Here is a 21,160-nt window from a genome sequence, read left to right as displayed (position 1 = left end):
GATTAATTCGTTTAGCAAAGATATCGTGAAATTTGAATTTCGTTCTGGTGTACCAGAACGAAATTACAACGCATTGTCTATGGAGCAGTGTAATACACATAATCATGCATAACTCGCAAACGCAAAATCGGAATCAACTGAAATTTTGGGAATATGCTTTTTTCGTGGATATGTACTGACACATGCCATAAAAAGAGGATGCTAGGATCACGAAATACTACAAGTAACACAAGCATGTTTTTAAGATCAACTTATTATAGTCGTCATAGACCTTTCCCTCGAAGCACGCAGATATTGATCACAGCGGAGTGAGCGTTCGTCCGTTAGGCTGTATTGAACCCGTAACAAAAAGTAGCAGAAATTGTATTGAAGCAGGAAATATCTAAATTTGTCACTTTTGAAACTCGACCATTTGTCATTCAAATGAGTATAGCTTAGTGGAATAAAATCGTTTCGTGCCGATTAAGGTATCAAAGTACGCAAAACAAAATTTCTCCATCTAGCGACTACTTTATTTCGCAATTTAGAATGTTTTTCTAGTGTGGGATGCGTGAATGTTTCTTCCACTTCCATTCTTGGAAATCGAATTATATTCAACCCAGTAATTCACTATTTCTTTCTTTCTTTTTTTCAATATTCTGTAAAAAAATTGCGTTTTAAAGAGTATGTTCACAACAATATGTACACTTTTTACCATTTCTACAGATCGACCAGTGACTCCTGGAAAGTCGGACTACACCACGTTAGCCATCGTCATTGCTGTGTGTTGTATCATCATCATTATCGTAATCATCTTCATAATATGGTATTGTGCATGTCGAAAACTGAAAAATCCACAGTTGATTCAGAAGCCAATGAAGAAATTGTTGCTCATGAGCGCAATGAGAAATTGTCATACGTACACAAGGAAGCAACGGGAGACGACGCAGAAATGGTTGGTATGGAAGAGGGGAGATAGCGCCGAAAAGGTCGGTATGGAGGAGGCAGGAGCTGACGCAGAAAAGCCTGGCATGGAGGGTAGGGATGGTAACGCAGAAATGAATGGCGTGGAAAACAAGAAAGCGGCAGATAATAACATTGTCGACACAGGACCCAATGACGAGACAAATGAAAACCTGCAGATTGAAGGACCAGACGCAATGGCATCTGGAAATACGAGTGAAGCAAATACACCAATGGATGACACCACATTTTGAATTGGTAATCTGGAATCTATAGCTTCTTCTCTTCCAACAAGTACCTATGTTGCTTAAAACCCATTAATTTGGTGTCATCAAAAACCACGGACTATATAATACTTAAACAAGGCTATTGTTTTATCAAGAAAGTTTTTATCAAAATTCAATGGAAATTTGTTCAATATTGATTCCTGATTTTAGCTATAACGATATATTATAAATCGTGTTACATACAATTTAATATACATAATTATAAACAAGGGTAAAGTTATCATAACAATGTTTATTTCTTTTTTCTTTTTTTTAATTACATAGACTCCTAATAAGACAGCAGCAATATATCGCTGATCTTAAGAAAAAAAATGTACAAAACAACGAATTTGTTTGGTTAAAAGATGTGTAATATTTTTTAAATGCTTGAGTTTTTGGAAAAAACTTTATTTGGTGTAAATTTGTTACAGGCATACTGCAATCAATAATTATGACAACTACAAGATGAACCATCCGCTTTTGCCTGGGCCACTCGTGTATATGACCTATACTATCAACAGCAAAAAACAGTTAAAATAAGATGGTGTCTTTTAAAAGGGCATTTCGTGAGCCTCATCCCCCCACTTTTCTCAAAAAAAGTTGAGATTTTTATATCACTAGAATACTCTGGCTACATAATGTTTATGTACAAAATATTTCTTGCAGATTAATTCGTTTAGCAAAGATATCGTGAAATTTGAATTTCGTTCTGGTGTACCAGAACGAAATTACAACGCATTGTCTATGGAGCAGTGTAATACACATAATCATGCATAACTCGCAAACGCAAAATCGGAATCAACTGAAATTTTGGGAATATGCTTTTTCGTGGATATGTACTGACACATGCCATAAAAAGAGGATGCTAGGATCACGAAATACTACAAGTAACACAAGCATGTTTTTAAGATCAACTTATTATAGTCGTCATAACGTGCAATAACTTTTTGAATGCAATAACAAATTTACACCAACATATCACAATATGTCATCGGCTGTTACTCTTGCTTACATAATGCAAGACATGAACTTTATATGCGTTTGGGGGAGGATAGTATACAAATATATACTGCCATGAGATGTGGAGATGTTCTGGTTAAAACTATGGGCCCGAGGTGAGATCAATTAGTACTATTTTCCTGAGGGGCGCAGACCCGAAGGAAAATAGCATTAGATCTCAACGAGGGACCTTGAACTGTTCCGTCGCATCAAATGCGCACACGCGGATGACATGGTCAAAAGTACTATTTACGGCTTGGAGGTACTATTTACGGCTCATCCGGGACATTGCAAATACTATTTACGGCTTAGAGGTACTATTTACTGATAGGAGTACTGATGGTAGAGCTATTTTGGTCATGTGATCCACTTTTAACCAATCAATGAACAAGAATATATTAATGAAGTATATAATCTGTATTATTATTAATTTTTTTTAAATATTTTATATAATATTTATTATCTAGATATTTTTAGACTTCTCCGTAGTCCACTTGTCATTGCGCATACACTGGCTATTACATTTTGCACATAAAACTCCGATTTGTGCACAATTGATAGATTTTCCGTTGATACCCAAGATTTTTACTTGAGGTTTCGCGATCAATAAACTGGTAGATCTCAAAATCACAATTGATCAGTAAGTGAGCCCTCATTATAACTATACCAAGATATGTTGCATTCGATGTGGGGATAGGAGTCAAAAAAAATTCCTTAAATTTCTTAACTAGTAACTACTAATACAATTCACAGTAGGTCTATTACGTTACAACAACATAATTACGTAACACATGATTAATCTGTTATATGGCACTCACAATTTGCCGACAATCAAACATATCTTTGACTACATTTGCCGACAGTCACATCATTTTGCCGACAGCAGTCGAATTTTGCCGACAAATTTGTGTATATGACACCCCCCCCCATACCCCCCTCTAGCGACGGCCCTGACCCAAATTGCAAATTTTCGTGCGCTTCTCGCGCATTGTGCCCTTCAGTTTATTATTTGATCCTTGACCTTGACCTATGCCGTTCACTCCAACTGGGGGTTGAGTGGTTGTCTCGGTCCCAGCCGGTTTGTGTTCCTCCGTCACTAAACAAACCATCTGGCGACAACCCCGAAATGATGATTGCTGATTGGTTCAGGGTCGGTTAATGAATTTCCAAATAAAAAGGTTTTCAATTGGCTATGGTTGATGAATTAGGGCGTGACTCGTGTAAGTGACACAAACATCGTACTTTGTAGATACCGCAAAGGCGCAAACGCAAAATGTACGCTAGCTTGCAGCCACTGAGGCGCCAATCTTCTGATACCGCCTTTCATGTCAGCGACTCGCAATGCGTACTCGCATACATTGTGTTGATTAATACGGGGATTCATATCACCGCATGGCTGTCCACCAACTTGCCTTATTTGGCAACCCAATATTTTACTGAGTTAATTCAGCCAATCAGGAAAGACGTACTATGAGGTTGTCGCCAGACGGTTTGTTTAGTGACGAAGGAGCACAACCGCATCACAATCTCCCGCCAAACTATTCTGTCATCTGCTGTACGGCTGGCATTTACTATGGAGTTAAGGTTAGTTCTTTTGCAGTCAGCTAGCAGACAGTCTCTCCACCTCTTTGGAGGTCTTCCTCTAGGTCTGACTCCCTGGATGTGACATTCAAAGGCCATCTTTGGAAGGCGTGAGGGAGGCATTCTCTGGACGTGGCCAAAATAATGCAGTCTCTTCCGGGTTATTCTGTCCAAGATGGAAAATTCAACACCCAGGGTTTTGCGGATGATGGTGTTTCGGATCCTGTCTCTCCGTGTTACTCCCATTATCTTCCTAAGGCACATCATCTCAAAAGTGAGCAGTCGATTCTCATCCTCTTTTTTCAATGTCCAGGTTTCTGCTCCGTATAGCAATATTGACCAAACAAGGACCTTGTAAAGCTCAATCTTGGTGTTGGTTTGGATGTCCTTAGCACTCCAGATACTCTGTAGTCTCTGCACAGCTCCTAGGGCTTTGCCTATTCGAAGTTTTATATCTTCTGAGCAGGATCCTTTTTGGGTGATCTTTCCTCCCAGGTATGTGAACTCCTCCACCTACAGAAGCTGGGTATTGTCAATTGTGATGTAAAGATGGGTGTCCTCTTTGCATATGGCCTGGACTTCTGTTTTAGCGATATTTATTTTCAAAAGCTGAGCTGCTTTGATGAATGAGGCTAACTAGTGTCTGGAGGTCTTCTTTACTGTTAGCAATTAGTGCAATGTCGTCTGCAAAGCGTAAGTTGTTCACCATTTGTCCTTGGATGTTTACTCCTATATGTTGTTATCGTGCAGGGCATACAACATAGTCATCTCCAGTAGGATGTTAAAAAGTTGAGGTGAGATTACACATCCTTGGCGAACTCCAACCAGGGTTGTAAACCAGTCTGTTAGTTCCCCATTTACTCTGAGAGTACTTGCAGATTTATTGTAGAGAGCTTTCAGGAGACAGGTGATTTTGTTTGGGAAACCAAAGAAGCCAAGTGCCTTCCAAAGTCCTTCCTGCCACACTGAGTCGAAGGCTTTTTCGAAGTCGATGTAGCAACAGAAAAGGGCCTTTCTCATTTCAAGATGCTTCTCAACTATTTGCCTGAGGGTGAAGAGTTGGTCTATGGTTGAACGTCCTGGTCTAAATCCTGCTTGGGACTCTGATAGAATTTCTTCAGTTCTTTTCATGATTCGGCGTTGTAGAATAAGTGTAATTACTTTGCATGCATGGCTAAGCAAGCTGATCCCTCTGTAGTTGCCAAGAACTAATAAAAAGAACCCAACAGATGAGGAGCTAACGCAAAGTGTTCCCCAGATGCCCAGCTGCAAGGAAGAACCAGCCATCCTACGAGAGGAAATTGAAAGTGCTGTTAAAAAGATGTCAGATGGCAAAGCCCCGGGATATGACAACATCACAGCTGAAGAACTCAAAGCAGCTGCATGGGAGCGCAGGGATCGAAATCCTACATATGCTATGCACCAAAATATGGGACAGCGAAATTTTCCCAGATGACTGGGGGAGGGCTATCATCACACCAATTTACAAGAAGAAAGACAAGCTTGATTATTTGATCATTTGCCTTAACATTGACAATTTTTCCGCGCTTCGCACAGAATTTGTTTCAATAAGTCTAATCTGGGAGCAAAAGTCGCTAATTCGAATTGTAGTCGCGCGCATTTGTCCAATTCAACGGTTCATACTGGGGATCATTTTAGCTTCAAATTGGCTTAAAATTTGCAATTTTTTTGCACTTCGCGTGGAAGTTGTTCTGGGAGCAAAATGCCACTTCGTTTGTCTTCTTCAATGTTCATATTTGAATATTGGCAGCTAAACATGCTACTTTCGCTCCGCTGCAACATATGTTCAAGGATTTTACACCAACCTCCCGCCCCCATGTCACAAAGAAATTTACGCCACTGCTGCCCCCCATACACACCCCCCCACCCCCCCCCCCACCCGACACACACACACACACACTTATGAAGTCCTGCACCGTTATCACTGATCAAAGGGGCCGTGCGTTCACATTGCCCCCGGGCCCGTAATGGCTCTCAGCGGCACTGTGTCACCCTATTGGTTTAGGATATGGATTGTCTTCAAACTTACATACAATATCAAATATTGTCCCCTTTATGCATGTATGCATGTGAGAAAACGAGAACATTTGCAACATAAATGTTAATAATTTAATAGTACAATCAGCAAGCCAATACGTTGGTATGCGTGAATTGCATTCCTGGTCCTGCATCCCACAACACTGTCATGACTGTTTATTGTTTATTTGTTTATTTAAACGGTCGCTCCGTGTGAAGACACGCTTGGGACCTGATGGGACCAGGCTCAAACAAAATGCTCAAGCCAGGCTAAAAAGCCTATAAGCATGCTGGCCTGTATGGAAAGAGAAGTGAGAAACAGATTTGAAGACAAAGAACAAGGAAAAGAAGGCCACTCCCAACAATCAAGTTAACAATTTTACTGTCAGCCTTTGGGTCAAGAGAATGTATACCATAACAGATAACACGTACAAGATACATATTTGGTGCATATACGCACCAATATGATCCTCGCGCCAATCGATCCGTGTTCAACGTATAAGTGACGTATATTTCATTGCTTAAGCACCTCCATGTCTACGTATGTACGTGATCCACCAGTGGAGTTATAACTCCGACCGTGGATTCTCTGCGCCCGATCGCAGCAATGATCCACCTTTATTTTAATAAGAAAAATTTATTATTTTGCTTCCGAGCGCAGTTACTCCGACCACAGATTCTCAACTGTGCTCCGACAGTGGATTCTTTGCGCCCCGAGCGCAGAACATCCACTACCGGAAGTTTTGCGCTGCGGAGGGGCGCAAGAGCTCCACTGGTGGATCACGTACATAGTCCTTATAATAACGGTGGTCCGACTCGATGAGTAAATGACAGCAAACAGCTGCAAACCAGTGAAAAATACCCCAAACTCGGTCAGTGGAGCTAATAGTCGCTCGTACATCGTGATGTCAATCAGCGTCATTATCGATTGGATTAGTCGTCCGTAGCGGACAATTCGGTTGCTCATTGGATTAATATTATCAGGTGGTAATAAATTTGCATTGGACAATAGATTACTATATAATGGTTGTATATAAATTCGGCCCTGGTACTTTTAGCATATCCTTAATCAGCACTTAATTTCATTTGTTCTCTTGCTTGGGGCCCCCTGCCCTCGGGCCCATGGACTTCGTCCACCCTGCCCCCCCCCGCTTGCTACGACCCTGGTTATCTTTGGCAGAAACCGCATTTTTAATGATGATATAGGGGCTACGGTACTTAGATAGAGCTATACCCATAGATCATCACAGTTAACAGTGGAAATCAACCTTCCTGGCAGTTGTTATTAATAGGCCTAATATTAGGGTCTATCATTTTTTGCACATAATATCAATAGAACTTGACCGAAATCGTATCATTACCGGTAGCTTTTAAGCCACTAAGCCTAATACGACCTCATTTTTTTTATTTCAAAATCGATATTTTGGCACTATGATAGGCCTAATTTGTATTTCACGTTCCTTACCAAAGAGGTTTTAAATAGAAATAGAGTCGCAATAGATTATATAATCTTTTGTTCGTTTGATGCCGATTAGAAGTTGCGACAGGCTATTCATAAAAGTGGTACCATTGTTTCGAATAAAGGGGTTCCGCCATTAAATTGGTCACTGATCCGGCATCATATTAACGCTCTACACAACAGGCGAGTATCAATAAGTGACCACACTACAGTCATGTGTAAGGGCAGTCATGTGTAAAGTGGTACCATTGTACTCACGTATCCCAAATGTGTGCTTGTGTGGGTCTGAAGTATTCAGTATCGAAGTTACGTAATGTTACTATGTCAACGGGATCACGCGCTTGAGTTATGAACCACGATCGAAACAATCACCACACAAAGTATATGGCACTTGAAGGCATATCAAAATAGCGTGATCCGGTAACCAAGAGAATTACGTAACCACTTCGATGCTGAATATAAGGAGGCTTGAGCTGTCGATGCAATCAGGAATAATAGACAAAGGAATAGGCATCCCAGTCTGCTGCCCTCTTTCGAAATATGTATCCTAGGTCTCACAATAGGCGGATTAGCGGCCATTTTGTCTTCGACATCACGTGTCCTTATATTTTAGTACACAAATATATAAGTTAACAGGTTTACTATTTTAAAATTATATTTTGAGTATACAATATATTCTGTGAGTAAATAGATCAAATGACGATGATTGTTTAGGTATTATATGCTTGATAGAATTAAACTGTTTGACCAGCTAGTATTCTCCTCCGCCGTCAGTGTGATTCCAGTCACTCCACGTACCGTGTTGCGAAGGTGGAGGAGTCTAAAGCTGTATTGACGAACACGCATGCGTTAAAAATATGTAGCCTAGGTCGAACAATAGCGTGACGTAGTTTCCGGCATTGTTCCTATGCACTTTCACCCTCCTGATGCAATCATCTTTACCACCCACCTGACGTTAGGCGTTTCATTTAAATAAATTGAATGCTCTCGCTGATCGATTACACATTAGAATGTATGAAGGCTGCCATGTCCAGTCCATATATCTATATTACACTATAATGGTAATAGCTATACGTATACATGTAAGTATAAGTATAGGCCTATAAAGGTTGTTTTTAAGAAATTTCCATTTAATTTTATTTTAAGAAGGAGATTGGTATAGAAATAGTGGCGTACCCAAAGAGGGAAGGGGGTTGGGGAGGGGCAGATGGCACCTCTGTGAGAAGTCTTGGGAGGGGAGGAGGGAGGAAGAGGGGAGGAGGGGATATGGAGAATGAGAGAGGACTGGAGGAAGGGAGAAATAAAAAGATATAATAAAGACAAGTAGATAAATAGAAATATAATGATGATGGGAATGAGAGAGGGAGGGTGAGAGGGGACAATGAGAGCGAGGGAGTGATAAGTATAGGCCTAGGAAAGAATAAGTACAGAGAATAATAATAATTATTAGGCATATATAATAACTAAACACATAACAGCACTGGGCAGCCATTCGATGATGTCAATGCCTTTATTCGTTACGTAATTAAAACGCCCAGTCAGATGTATTTCACACCTACCAAACACAACTCACCCAATTTCGCAAACTGGACGTTGGAATGTACACTCTCATGAATATTGATTGGCAACATTTTCCAATATGTCAGCGCTCTAATCGGAAACAATAGAACAATAGACCCTGCAGAGCGTTGTTCCTTACACCTATTTGTGCAGTATTTCATTCAGAAAACCAGAACTTGCAGAAAAGAATAACCTGAGTGCCACCCCCGGATATTTATGGAAAGACTGCAATACAGTAATGACAGTACATGCGCGCCGGGGCCTGCCTGGACCCAGTGATTTTGCTGTAGTAGCGCCCTCTCAAAAAACAAAAACATAAAAGAGGCAAGAACTTGGTAAGAGGAAGGTTTCATCACGGAATAGGCCTGGAAGCGGCACTAGAAATTAGCATGAAGCCGCATTCATATGTAAATAGCGTATTGTTATTTAAATTTGCGCCCAGACGTATTGAGGGCGACAGTCATGTTATCCAGACAGAGAATGTCTTGATGCGCCAGGCATGTCAAATTGCTGAGTGAATGTGTATAAATCCCCTTTCTGTATAGGTAATAAGCTAGTATATTTCGTGTTCCAGTTTGTTATAACCAAAAATAAGTATTATATTAAATATATTAAGTGTATAAACTTTGAAGTTGACATGAATTTGAAGTGCAGAGCTCCAAATCTAGCTAAATCGTGTAGTGTGAAATTATGCTGTGTGACCCCATCTGCGTGGTAGAATTATATTCATAAAACATTGAATTTTAACATATAATATGGGCAGCCAACCACGATTTATCAGCATTTAAAAGATATATTAATTAGCAAAGATAAATAATCAATAATACAAATGTCAATTTAACTAGTAAACAAGTCTGAAATCTTAAAATGTTGCCACGTGATTTCCCGAACACATGATATTTCAACACGTGACCATTATTCAGATTTACCGTAAGTATTTAGAGTATGGTACACGGCTTGCAGGCAACTGTGTATTTCTTTACTTCCGTATAAAATCAATAATTCATGCAGGGAGCCAAGTAACATTCTGTCTGCTTAGTGCAGATTGTATTTTATTTTACTTGAGAGCATAATAGAAATACATAAAGACGAATAAGGCGCCATGATGGAAAGCTATGGAAGGTCAGGTCGGGTATCAAAGGTTATTTTAACTTCAAATACTACTTGTGTTTCACACCTTGCCTCTGTCACGTATTTCCTTCATATTATTGACTTCATGTCCTAATTTTGACTTTGCTATTGCAAAATGTCATTTCATATCAAATTAGTAGACTTTCTTTGAAAGAACATATCACTGGTGCCTGATGGGAATACCCGTCCGCCATTTCATTAAACTGGGTCGTTTTCGCGTGGTTTGCGCCCAGATGTATTGGGGGCGCGCTATACTCTCATTGAACAGGCAAAGTTCGCAAAACTAACAACGTTGTTATTTGCCAATATTAATTAACATGATCCAAGGGGTCGAACATGAATTATTCATAACGGATCGATAACTGGCCTCACTTTCTAGCTAGTAAACCAGCGGAATTTTCCATAGGTTTTGCGTTGCTAATAGAACAACCGTGAATTTAGTGTCACCCCCTTGGTTTCATTCCGGGTTTCCACCGGGGGGTTTCCACTGCACCATCTTTTCTCATGTTCTGAACCTGTAAATTTGAAAGGGCGATCCGAATCAAAAAAGATACGGTAAGTATAGATTTCTACATAGGATGCTAACAACTTGAACCGAACTGTTGTTGCGTCTTGTATTTTCGTCTCGATACTTTGCATCTGGGGTGATGACTGCTGAGTACTACTATCACCACGTTGCTGGGGAGAGTGCAATAGATCATGTGTGTCAGTAGCGAGCCCGTGGTGTGGGGAAGAGTGCCCCCAGAGTGCCCCCCCAACAAAAAATGACAGTGTAAAGCGCTTCTCTGACATAAAATGAAAGGGAAATCGGGAAGGCAAAGAAAAAGGGGCAAGGAGCCTGTTTTCTGCAATGTTCAACCTGATCATTAGGTGTTCATAAATACTTTGGTGGGTAGTAGGAAGTCATACCTAGAATATTTTCTCAATTTGAATTTTATACCACCCAATATAAAAATCATCGTATAGATCCCTGTACTGGGGGGGGGGGTGGAAAATATGGAGGGATCCAAACAATTTTGGGTCCTAAAAAGGGATAAAAAATTCAGTCCTTTAGGGGGATGTCCTGGGTTCCAACTTTTCCACCCCCCCCCCAACCAAAGTAGGCCTATTTATGAACACTCCCTTACTGAGTTTCTAGCCTTCTCCTCTCCCTACGAAGGCTAGAGCAAACTCATTGGTCGGCAAGACCCGAGAAGAAAGCTTAATAACTTACCAAATTATCTACTCAACTGGTTTTGGTGGGCATCGATTCCATAAATTATTGAGAATGAGATCATGAATGATTTAAAAAATTTCATTTATTTTCCATGTCGTTCAGATGTTTTTCTTTGGTACACCGAGTTAGTCGAATTTCGCCAAAGTCGCCAATTTGTTTTCACTTCTGCGTTATGTGTTGGGAATGTTTTTCTTGTTATTTTGCGATAATAAAAGACCGAAAATGTTCCAAATAGTATTTTGGATTACAGTTTAGAATGTGTACTTAGGATTTCACCACTCTAGATTTATATTTGAAAGAAAAAGTCATAGAAAACATTGATGTGCAGCAGTGAGGGCTCCAAAAGCCCCAAATTTTCACATGTATTGATCCTCAGACCTGATATATCCCATGAGCAACCTCAGACTATACTCAATAATCATGGGCCAAAATATAAAGTACCAAATTTGCGCACATTGTCCCAATAAAGTCGGTTTTTAGAAGCTCAAAGACTGTATAGTCTCTCTAAAAATCCGCTATAAGTATTTATCTAACCAATAATACCGGGTCAAAATGATGCAACCAGAAATTGTATTCATCTTTTGATTTTGCCCCACCTGACCAAAGCTGGCTATGCCCTTGTCATGTGTAGGATTACCCCTGGTAAAGGGGGGAAAAGATTTTTTGGCAGGCCAAAAGGAGACCATTAACATTTGTCCACAAATTAGGATGATCATATGTTACATTTTGATGTGGCAGTCTTGTCCATAATCACTAGTAACTGATGGGTACCAATATTTTTGATACAGCCTGTACAGTCCACAAAAATTATCGCTTCATGAACATGATAAGTCTGTCAAAATATTGTAACAATAGTTTCTTATTGATTGCCTACATACCTCATAATTGGTAATCAATTGTTTCATCATTTGTGGTTTCCGAAATGAAGGAAGTGGCACTATGTTTCACTGATTTCTGAATAACAATCAATTTGCTTTTTCTTCTTCCTTTTTATGCCAGGTAATTGTCAAAAGTTGAATAAAAACAGCGATAATCATAAAATAGTAGCAAAGGCCTTCAAAGGCTTTTTTTCAGTTGAAAACATTTATATATTTGTTTATAATTTATTTATGTAATTGTCAAAAGTTGAATAAAAACAGCGATAATCTTAAAATAGTAACAAAATATTAAGGCCTTCAAAGGTTTTTTTCCACTTGAAAACATTTATAATTTATTTATTTATTATTATTTGTTTGTTTATTTGTTTATTAAATTTAAATTCATAAAATTCGTAAGTAGACCTGTAATATACTCTAGCTACTATAATATATTTACGATGAGGTTAAGGTTGCTGAGAAAGCAAATTATTTATTTATTTATTTATTTATTTGAATTATTCATTTTCTTACTTGGTAATCAGTCAATTACTTGCACTTAGTTACTGTACTTACTGAATTAAAGTCATAATGTACGATCTTATAATATGAATTTGGTTAATTTTTTTCAAACCTGATTTTTTGGCATATTTGTAATGTTTACACATGTCACAACTTGCACCTTAATGGAATTAGCCAAATTTGTTGTGTTTGTAGGTAAACAGAGCAAAGTTCGACATAAAGTCATAATTCAAAGAATTATGAATTTATGTCCTCCCATAGAACTGCGTTTTAAACGGTCAAAATAACAAGCAGTGTTTCTTTCAATTTACCTCGTTATTTCAGCTCAAAATGGACAGAAACCATTCCCGATAATTAGTAGTAGTAGTATTTCAGCATTTTGAGTATATAATGACAAATTTAAAATTTGAAGGAAATCGTACATTAAGCCTTTAACTTACTCACTTACTCACTCACTCACCCCCACCCCCTCACTCAATCACTCACTCACTTACTTACATTTTTGTTCATTAATTTGATCCGTTTTCCCGTATTATTTTCAAAGAATACAGTAATTTTGATAAAATCGTTCAAATCTATTATTCAGAAAAAGTCCAAAACCTGGGGGTACTCATGCAGTACATACAGAAAAGACCAAACAGGATGTGCCGCAAACCTGAAACTGGTATAGTCTCAGCCGAAAACATGGGCTGATGATTTTTAGCCGTTTATTATCACCCCTTTTTCTGGACCAATTTTGGTATGATGGGTGATTATTTCAAAATTGTCTTTAAAAAAAAAGTTTCAAAAAATGCCTGAAAATTTTTGGGACAAGTTTTTAAATCCATGAGTAGTATTGAGTACAAATTTCTTGAAAATTGGTATATTGATGAGTCCACTTACCAGAGATGATGCATTTATTACATCTTTGCTGGTACTATCCACCCAAAATATCATTTTCTTTCATTCCAATCAATAAATAAAAGGTGGAAACCATACATGCATTTTACAAGAAATAAATAGGATTAAAATGTGTAGCTATAAATAATAAAAAGAGCACCAAAGGAAGTTGTTGTTTCCTGTGATCTCATGTGTTCAAATAGCCTATTGATCTTTGATCAATAATCCATACATCCTATTGATCCTTTTATTGATAATCCATTCAAGTGGTATAATGTGAATACATGCTTGAGTGATAGAGGGACTGGCTAGGGCTATTAAGTTGTTTGTATTTCTTCCATTGGTAAGGACACTTTACTGTTGACTTATTCCATCTGGTGATGGTGTTTTCTTGTTTTGCTGCTTTTTCAGAGGAGTTTTGCAAGCGTTTGCAGATGGGAACATAATCCAAAAGGATATTTTTTTGCCAGATAAGGATTACTAGTATTATATAGGTAAGTTTTTGCAGTGGTTTTTCCTGAGACTAGTAAGTTTATCAAATGTTACAATATACAGATTAATGAGAATATTATTCTGACCATTTTTGTTACAACAAAGTAAAATGCAATCTACATCTATATGAAAGAAGTAGTGAGCCCTCATTTTAAGCTTAAGCTATCTACTGAAGATAGTTGTGCTCAGGTTAAGTTTTTTGTCACACTTTCCAGATGAGCTGGAATGAAAAGTGTTATAGTCCCGGCTGCAATGTATATAATGTAATGGCTAGACATTTTGTGCATTTTTGGAGCAGCAGTCCAAAATTATTCAAGACCAACGGTATTTTGAAATGTTAGCTACACAGAAGCTCAGTGCAAGATTATTTCACACTAATATCAAATACACATTTAATGTTCCTGCTGATGATGTGTGACAGGTGCAAGGCAGTGGTGCAGAGTCATTCTATACTATAGAGGGGCACCAACAATGATTTGGGGGTAGGGGGCACAAGCCATTTTTTTCTATGGAATTTTCTACATCTTCAAATTGATTACACCCATCGAATGTGTGTCATCGGCCCTCAGGTGACTGTAGGAACCCATGGATTTGATCCATGTACAAATTAATTGGTATGGGGGCACGTGCCCATATGACACCACGCCAACAGTGTAAGTTACATCCCTGGTATGCGATAGATTGCTAGTATTAGTACTAAATAAAATGTAAACTTGTAATGATACATACATGTAGTATAATTTCATTGTTAAATATTCATGGTTTGTGGTTCCAGGGAATATAATGTCCCGGGCGGGGGGGGGGGGTACTCATTTGATTTGGGTAGGAGTGTGTCACTGAGAATTAAAGTCGACCCATCAATACCAATTTTTCAAGAAATTTGGACCCATCGATAATTCAATATACCAAAAGTCACTTGATTTTCGGCCAAATGTTACCCAAATTGTCTTAGCTTTAACAAATTTTACCCAAAATTTTGGCTTGATTGAGGCAAAATTAGGCTATTTTCCATCCACATGCCAAAATTGGCATAGGAAAAGGGGTCATCAATTGATACACCAAAAGGCGTAATGCTATCCATATTTTCGACACATCCCCCATATGGTAATTTGTACTGAGTACCCCTGCCAGTATAATGTCATGGGGGTACAGATATTCTAGGGTAGGGGAAGGATTAGAAACTTGGTGAAAATCCAAGAATCCATTCTTGCTGTCTTGCATAGATTTTCCTAAACTGATTTACATGAATCTAAAGAGATTCTCACAGACTTTTTGAGCCTACACACTTATTAAATGAATGGAGGGAAATCTAAGATTCTCATAAAAATGCTGTCGGCAGAAACCTAGCGGACTCTTGTAAGGTGAAACAAATTCTGCCTCTTGTCTCTTTCTCTTTGCCTCTGCAAACTGCTCACATGCAGTCTTTCTTCACATGGTTGAAGCTTACAGAAACATATTCAACTGAGGAGTTGGATTTAACTTTCCTAAAGGCAAAAAGTAATGTTTATTTGAAATGAATTCAAAAACTGACATTCTTGTCAGGAGTCATCAAGTCTGGCTAACGGGTTATTTTTGATTTTTAACCTTTTTAGTTTTCATTATTTTGTTATTGTTTTGGGCTGTCTGGTATTATAATTGGAATATTGAGGAGCCAATTCTACTCATTTTTTTAAATACCTTGTAGTCATAGAGGTTAAGTGCCATTGTATTGTTCTACTGAAGTGGCTATTCAGGTGGTTGTACTGCAATAGTGCAAAGTGTGTATTCTTTTCTGGGCGCTGGAGTAAGTCAAGTTCACAATCAAACGGTCATTGACCTTTGATGAAAATGTGATAAATGCACATTTCATTATAATACCGAATTTTTGGTAGTACAAAATGTAGTGCAACTGATAAGTGAATAGAGGGTATGATCGTGTAGATTAAATGGATAAGGATAAACTGGTCTGTAGCCAGGATTTATGGGGGTGATGGGGAGCAAAAAAGTGGACTTTTTGTGAATTTTTCCTTCAAAAAAAGGGAGAATTTCAATGTTTATCCTGTTTAAAGCAGACTTTTTGTGATTTTTCTTCAAAAAGATCACAAAAAGTGTTTTTTTCTTTTCGGATTGGCATGGGGGGGGGGGCACCGTTGGATTTTGGGATAAGGATTGCACTATGCTGTGCAATTGCTACAAAAAAGGAAAAACATAAACAACAACACTGTAGGGTCAGCTTCACTTATTACTACCGTACTTCGGAAAATACATTGTATGGTACATTGTACTCTTGAATATACAAATAATTTTTTGATTCATTTCTTTTCTAGATTTACTACTAGTTTATATGTGTAAGTGTAAAACTCCTGTGATTTTACTCTGTACTGTCTATGCCATGCTACTTTGGTTTTGTACTGCATTCTTGAATATAATTCTTGGTTGTTTTGTCTTGTTTAGATTTTGATTGTTGAATACCTTTTCCAGACCAGTGGTGCATTGAAACTGTCTCCAAATCAACTACCCATCATGGTTAATTGGCAGATATGTGAATGCACTTTTACTAGTGGCACACTTATTTGGCGAATAATTCATAAAATAAGCCTGATAACAGTATAACACAAATACATTTTCAAAAACATTTGATTCACAAAATATTTAAAAAGGTTGCCATAAAACATTCAAATGTCAGGTTTATGGGGTACACACATGTTTTAAGGGTATAAAAACATTTTCCTAACATTCAAAAACAAGACTTTGCTTCAAAACAAAAAACATTGAACTGAAGGCCTGTAGATACATTGTAAAAACATCACTGCTCTTCTCCATCTGACTCATTAGCTCAGTTGGTAGAGCATCGGTCCGGTGATCCAAAGGTCCCAGGTTCAAATCCTGGATGGTCAGTGAAATTTTTTCACTGGCTGTCATTAATGTATATGGCGACTTGTCTTAAAAACCTTTCTCATATAAAACATTATGTTATTTAAAACGTTATTTCAACAACAAAAAGTAATGTTACAATAACACTTTGATAACATTTTAAAAATGTTGTTGTGTAGTGGGGTTTTTTCTTCAAATATTTTAAAAGGTTTACATGACCTTTATAGTAACCCAACATTTTAATTTTATTACGACATTTTGGCCAAAACAAAGATTTCAGGGTTTTGCGCTTGCTCAATTTTACACCACATTATGCGCTTACATATTTATACATTGTATGTCTTGGACTCTATTCCATTCAAAATATGTGTACTTTTGAATGTTCTGCATGATTAAAATTATGCCAATTTTAATTAATGCATTTCTGAGATTTGGCAGTGAGTCAAGGGACAAAGTTTTCCTTGGTAAGTACATTTTACAAATGGTGATGGAAAAGCTATTTTTGGAAAATAAAAGGCATTGCCATGGCATACATGTACAGTTTTCTGTATGGAAGCATCTAATTAGTGTTTTTTTGGTGTTTTTTTTGTGTGCAAAATTCAAAATAAAAAGTTTGAATTACAAAATACCAATATGATTACAAAATACAAATACGATTAGTCAAATTACAGATCAATGTGTTATGTAATCTGACGCATGTTTGTCTCTCACTTGTAATTCAAAACCTGTAAATGAATGAAAACATGAGCCCAGACTGGTCGATATCAACATTTAACATGATTAAGGAAAGAAACGATGCAATTTCATGCACCAGTGCGTGGATATGCACCTCTGTGTGTAGTTTATGAGTGATTATGCCATTTATCGGTGTCAAATTAAGGCTGTTCAATAGTAATGCTTGTGTAAATAGTGTATTGTATGTGTAATTTGATTGCTGCATATTAAATGGGCATGAATTCATCTTGGAGACAGAAAACTGTGGTGTGTGCAAATTAGACTAAAATATTTTATACCTGCACAAAAGGGACCTATTATTTAATGAGCATTATAGGTAATGTAATCGTAAGATTACACAAATCAAAGCTGCCCACAAGTCAAAAGTAGGAGTGCATTTATGTGAAGATGTCATACCTAAAGGCTTCCTTGTGTTCTGGTTATAAATAGTTAAATTTTTATGCATACACTGAAAACAAAAGCTTGTTTTTCGTTGTGTTCTACTAATTTAAATTAGTAAAATAAACTGCTTGAGCGCATTCTACCAATTTTTACGATGTCTTACGATATATGTAACTAAGCGGACGTATGCAAGACTCGTCGTAAATGAAGGAATAATAGTTGTTGAGTGGGTCCTACCAATTGGATTTGGAAGTTCTACGACAATGCAACATTTAGTACAGCATCGATAATTCAGTAAACCCTGTCATCGCAGCATTTACGAACTCGTTGTACCATTTGGTTTTACAAAGCTCTGGTGGTTTTACGATGTTTTAAACATTCCCGCTGTTTCGATCATGTGTTCTGCACTCGACCACGCTTGCAGACGACTGACCGGGTAGCGGTTGTGCAGCGACAAACTTGAAGGTGAAAAACTATGCTAACAGGTAATATTTCAAGGTATTTCTTTCAAAATGAGCACTAGATATTGTATTGATGGTGTAAGCTTCTTTTCTGTATGATCAGAAATGCTGTGCCACATGTACATTGTGGTCGTAAAGACTAAAAGTCACGATGCTGTGTCACATCGCATGTAAGCTTAAAGCTACATGTATAATATAAGCTTACATGCGATGTGACGCAGTTATGACTTTTAGTCTCTACGACCACAATGTACATGTGCACAGCATTTCTGATCATACAGAAAAGAAGCTTACACCATCAATACAATATCTAGTGCTCATTTTGAGAGAAATAACTTGAAATATTACCTGTATGCATACTTTTCCACCTTCACAACCATCGTACATCACATTTGTACAACTGATTCGTTCCGCCAGTCAAACGAGTTCTAATCTTTGTTGAGCCTGTCCAACTAACCAATATTAGTTAGTTGAGCCTGTCCAACTAACCAATATTAGTAGGATGAGACATCGTTTTTACGATCCTATAGGTTAGGACGGCAGGTTGGAAATTCTTAAAACCCATGCCGTACTAATCATTTCGTTGGTAAGGCACGTTAGTTAAGCATGCCTAACCAATATATAGCATCGCTTGTCATGCCGTACAAATCATTGATTAGTAGAACGAGACATCGTTTTTACTAACTTTTACTTAGTAGAACTTACGACATTATGTTTTCAGTGTAGAGATACCTTCAAATTTCTAAGCAAGGAAATATATGGAATGTTTTTCGGGGGGGGGGTGTATGTGGGGAAAATCAACAAATTGTGTGCAAAAAAGTGACAATTTTCATAATTTTGTGTTTTTAATGGGGGAATCCCCCGGCACTGCCACTGGATATGAGTGATAGCCTATATATTTCTTTACAGATAAAACTGAGAACTAAAATTCATTACAGAGTAATTGCAGGACTCAAAACCAGTGGCGTAGATTTCTTTTTGACATTGGGGGGGGATGAAGTTGGAAAAAAATCTTGAAGTATAGTCAATCGAGCACCCTTTGGCGACAGAATTAGTTTATGATATAAATGCGCGCGAAAATTTTTGCTATTTTGAAGCTAAACTGATGAAATATGGTGTAAAAGTAGATTAAATGCTTGCATGAAAATTTGCACTTTTGGGGCTAAAATGGGCAAATATGAGGTTAATTTGGTCAGAAACCCATTATCAGGCATCAACATTGGGGGGATGATTGTATGGACCACCCCCCCTGGCAAAATATTGGGGGGATAAATGCTCCCGATACCCCCGGGATCTACGCCTATGCTCAAAACCTGTGTTCCAAAAATTGCATGAATTTTGCAATAAGTTCACAAACATAGGCTAAACATTAAAACATGACAAAATGCAGTAACTATTTTGAGGGCTATACATGCTAGCCCAAATTATCATAGCATCACTCATGCCATTATAATAGAAGTACAGACATCTATAATATGTACTTATCCTACCTACATTTCGATGTTAGTTTTGATCAATTTTAGGGTGTACCGGTTTAGCAAATCACTGGCCAGGGGGGTAGGCCCCTACTCAATTTTTTTATAAAACATGTATGAAATTCTAGAATATACCATACTATGAAAGGGAAACATGTAATCACAATCATATTTAAATGAAAGTGACTTTTCTAGTCGATGCGACGCAAGGCGCCCTGTATCCTATAATCCAACTAATAGGCAACAGTTTCTCTCTGCTGCAATTGTGATTGCTTCGGTAAATTACCTCCATATGACGACGTCATGCTATCACCGTGATTCGGTAGCGTTTGTGTTGCCCACCGTACATGCTGTGGGTGTTTATCACCCTGTGTGAGCTGGTTTACATTAAACACAAAAAGGCCTATAGGCCTGATGCTGCTAGCTTGTCATTTTCAGTTATTGTATACTTGTGCAGCAGTAAGTTTTTAACTTTTTGATGGTTTTAAAGGAGCATGCTGTGATATTCTCTCAATTTTAGTGGTTTTTTTTACCTTTTATGTCTTGTTTTTGAATTTTGAAAATTGTGTAGGCCTAAAATATAAACAAGATTAAGGCAAGCTTGGGTTTTTTTAGGCCGAAAAAAGTTATCTTTCGTTTGTTATTCCCTCCCTCCTCATTTTTGGGATTTGTCAGATTTTTTAATAGATTTTTCAAAAAATTTTAGAATTTGGAATACTTTAAGAAAACTTAATACATAATTAGTTTATTTGAGTACCGATACATGGATGTTATTGTTATAGCTTAATCTCTGGATGAAAATCCAAATATTTCCTTTTCACAATTAAGTAATGTTTTACGTGTACATCAAATTCCTGGATACACATGTATGCCTTCATATATAAGGCAAAATAAAAAAATAAACATGTTTCACGTCCCCTCCTGCTTCCTTTTTTGAGGTTTCCTCAAATATATTTTTATTTTTGAAATTCAGTTATAACTTTTCACAAAATATGTCTAGGAAGTTGGAATGCTTTCTATAGCCTTGTTAAGATACAAGAAACATTTTAGGAAGGCTTTGTGATAATTGGAGGGGGTGTAACTCTCAGAACAACAAATAAAAAAGGGCCTCCTTCTTTTTCCAGGCATTATTGTATACACTAAAACAGCTCTAAGTATGGGTATTTACACCAATTTCGCGATAAAAAATAGAAAATAAAAAGCCCCCTCCTCCTCCTCCTTTTTTTTCGAAAACCCGGACGTGAAACATGTTTTATTTTTTACTTGGCCTAATAATATTTTTGTAATTTTCAAGCATCTTTACACTAAATAAAAAAA

At 37.6% G+C, this 21,160-nt stretch overlaps 1 protein-coding gene across 3 annotated transcripts in view; it reads left to right on the top strand.

The window, feature by feature from the left end:
* Positions 1-10,514: 10,514 nt before the first annotated feature.
* LOC140150576 (ly6/PLAUR domain-containing protein 6-like) overlaps positions 10,515-21,160 on the top strand; it is a 71,517-nt gene continuing 60,871 nt past the window's right edge. For 2 of the 3 annotated variants that reach the window (XM_072172614.1, XM_072172610.1), the window contains exon 1: positions 13,826-13,940. The gene's annotated coding sequence lies outside the window, so the exon portion shown is untranslated. Of the gene's footprint in view, positions 10,531-13,825; positions 13,941-21,160 lie in introns of those variants that run through there. The other variant, XM_072172611.1, reaches the window with a different exon arrangement.

This window comes from Amphiura filiformis, chromosome 4 (assembly GCF_039555335.1).
Source record: "Amphiura filiformis chromosome 4, Afil_fr2py, whole genome shotgun sequence".
NCBI lineage: Eukaryota > Metazoa > Echinodermata > Ophiuroidea > Amphilepidida > Amphiuridae > Amphiura > Amphiura filiformis.
The sequence above is the reverse complement of the archived record's forward strand: the minus strand, read 5'-3'. Positions and strand labels throughout refer to the sequence as shown.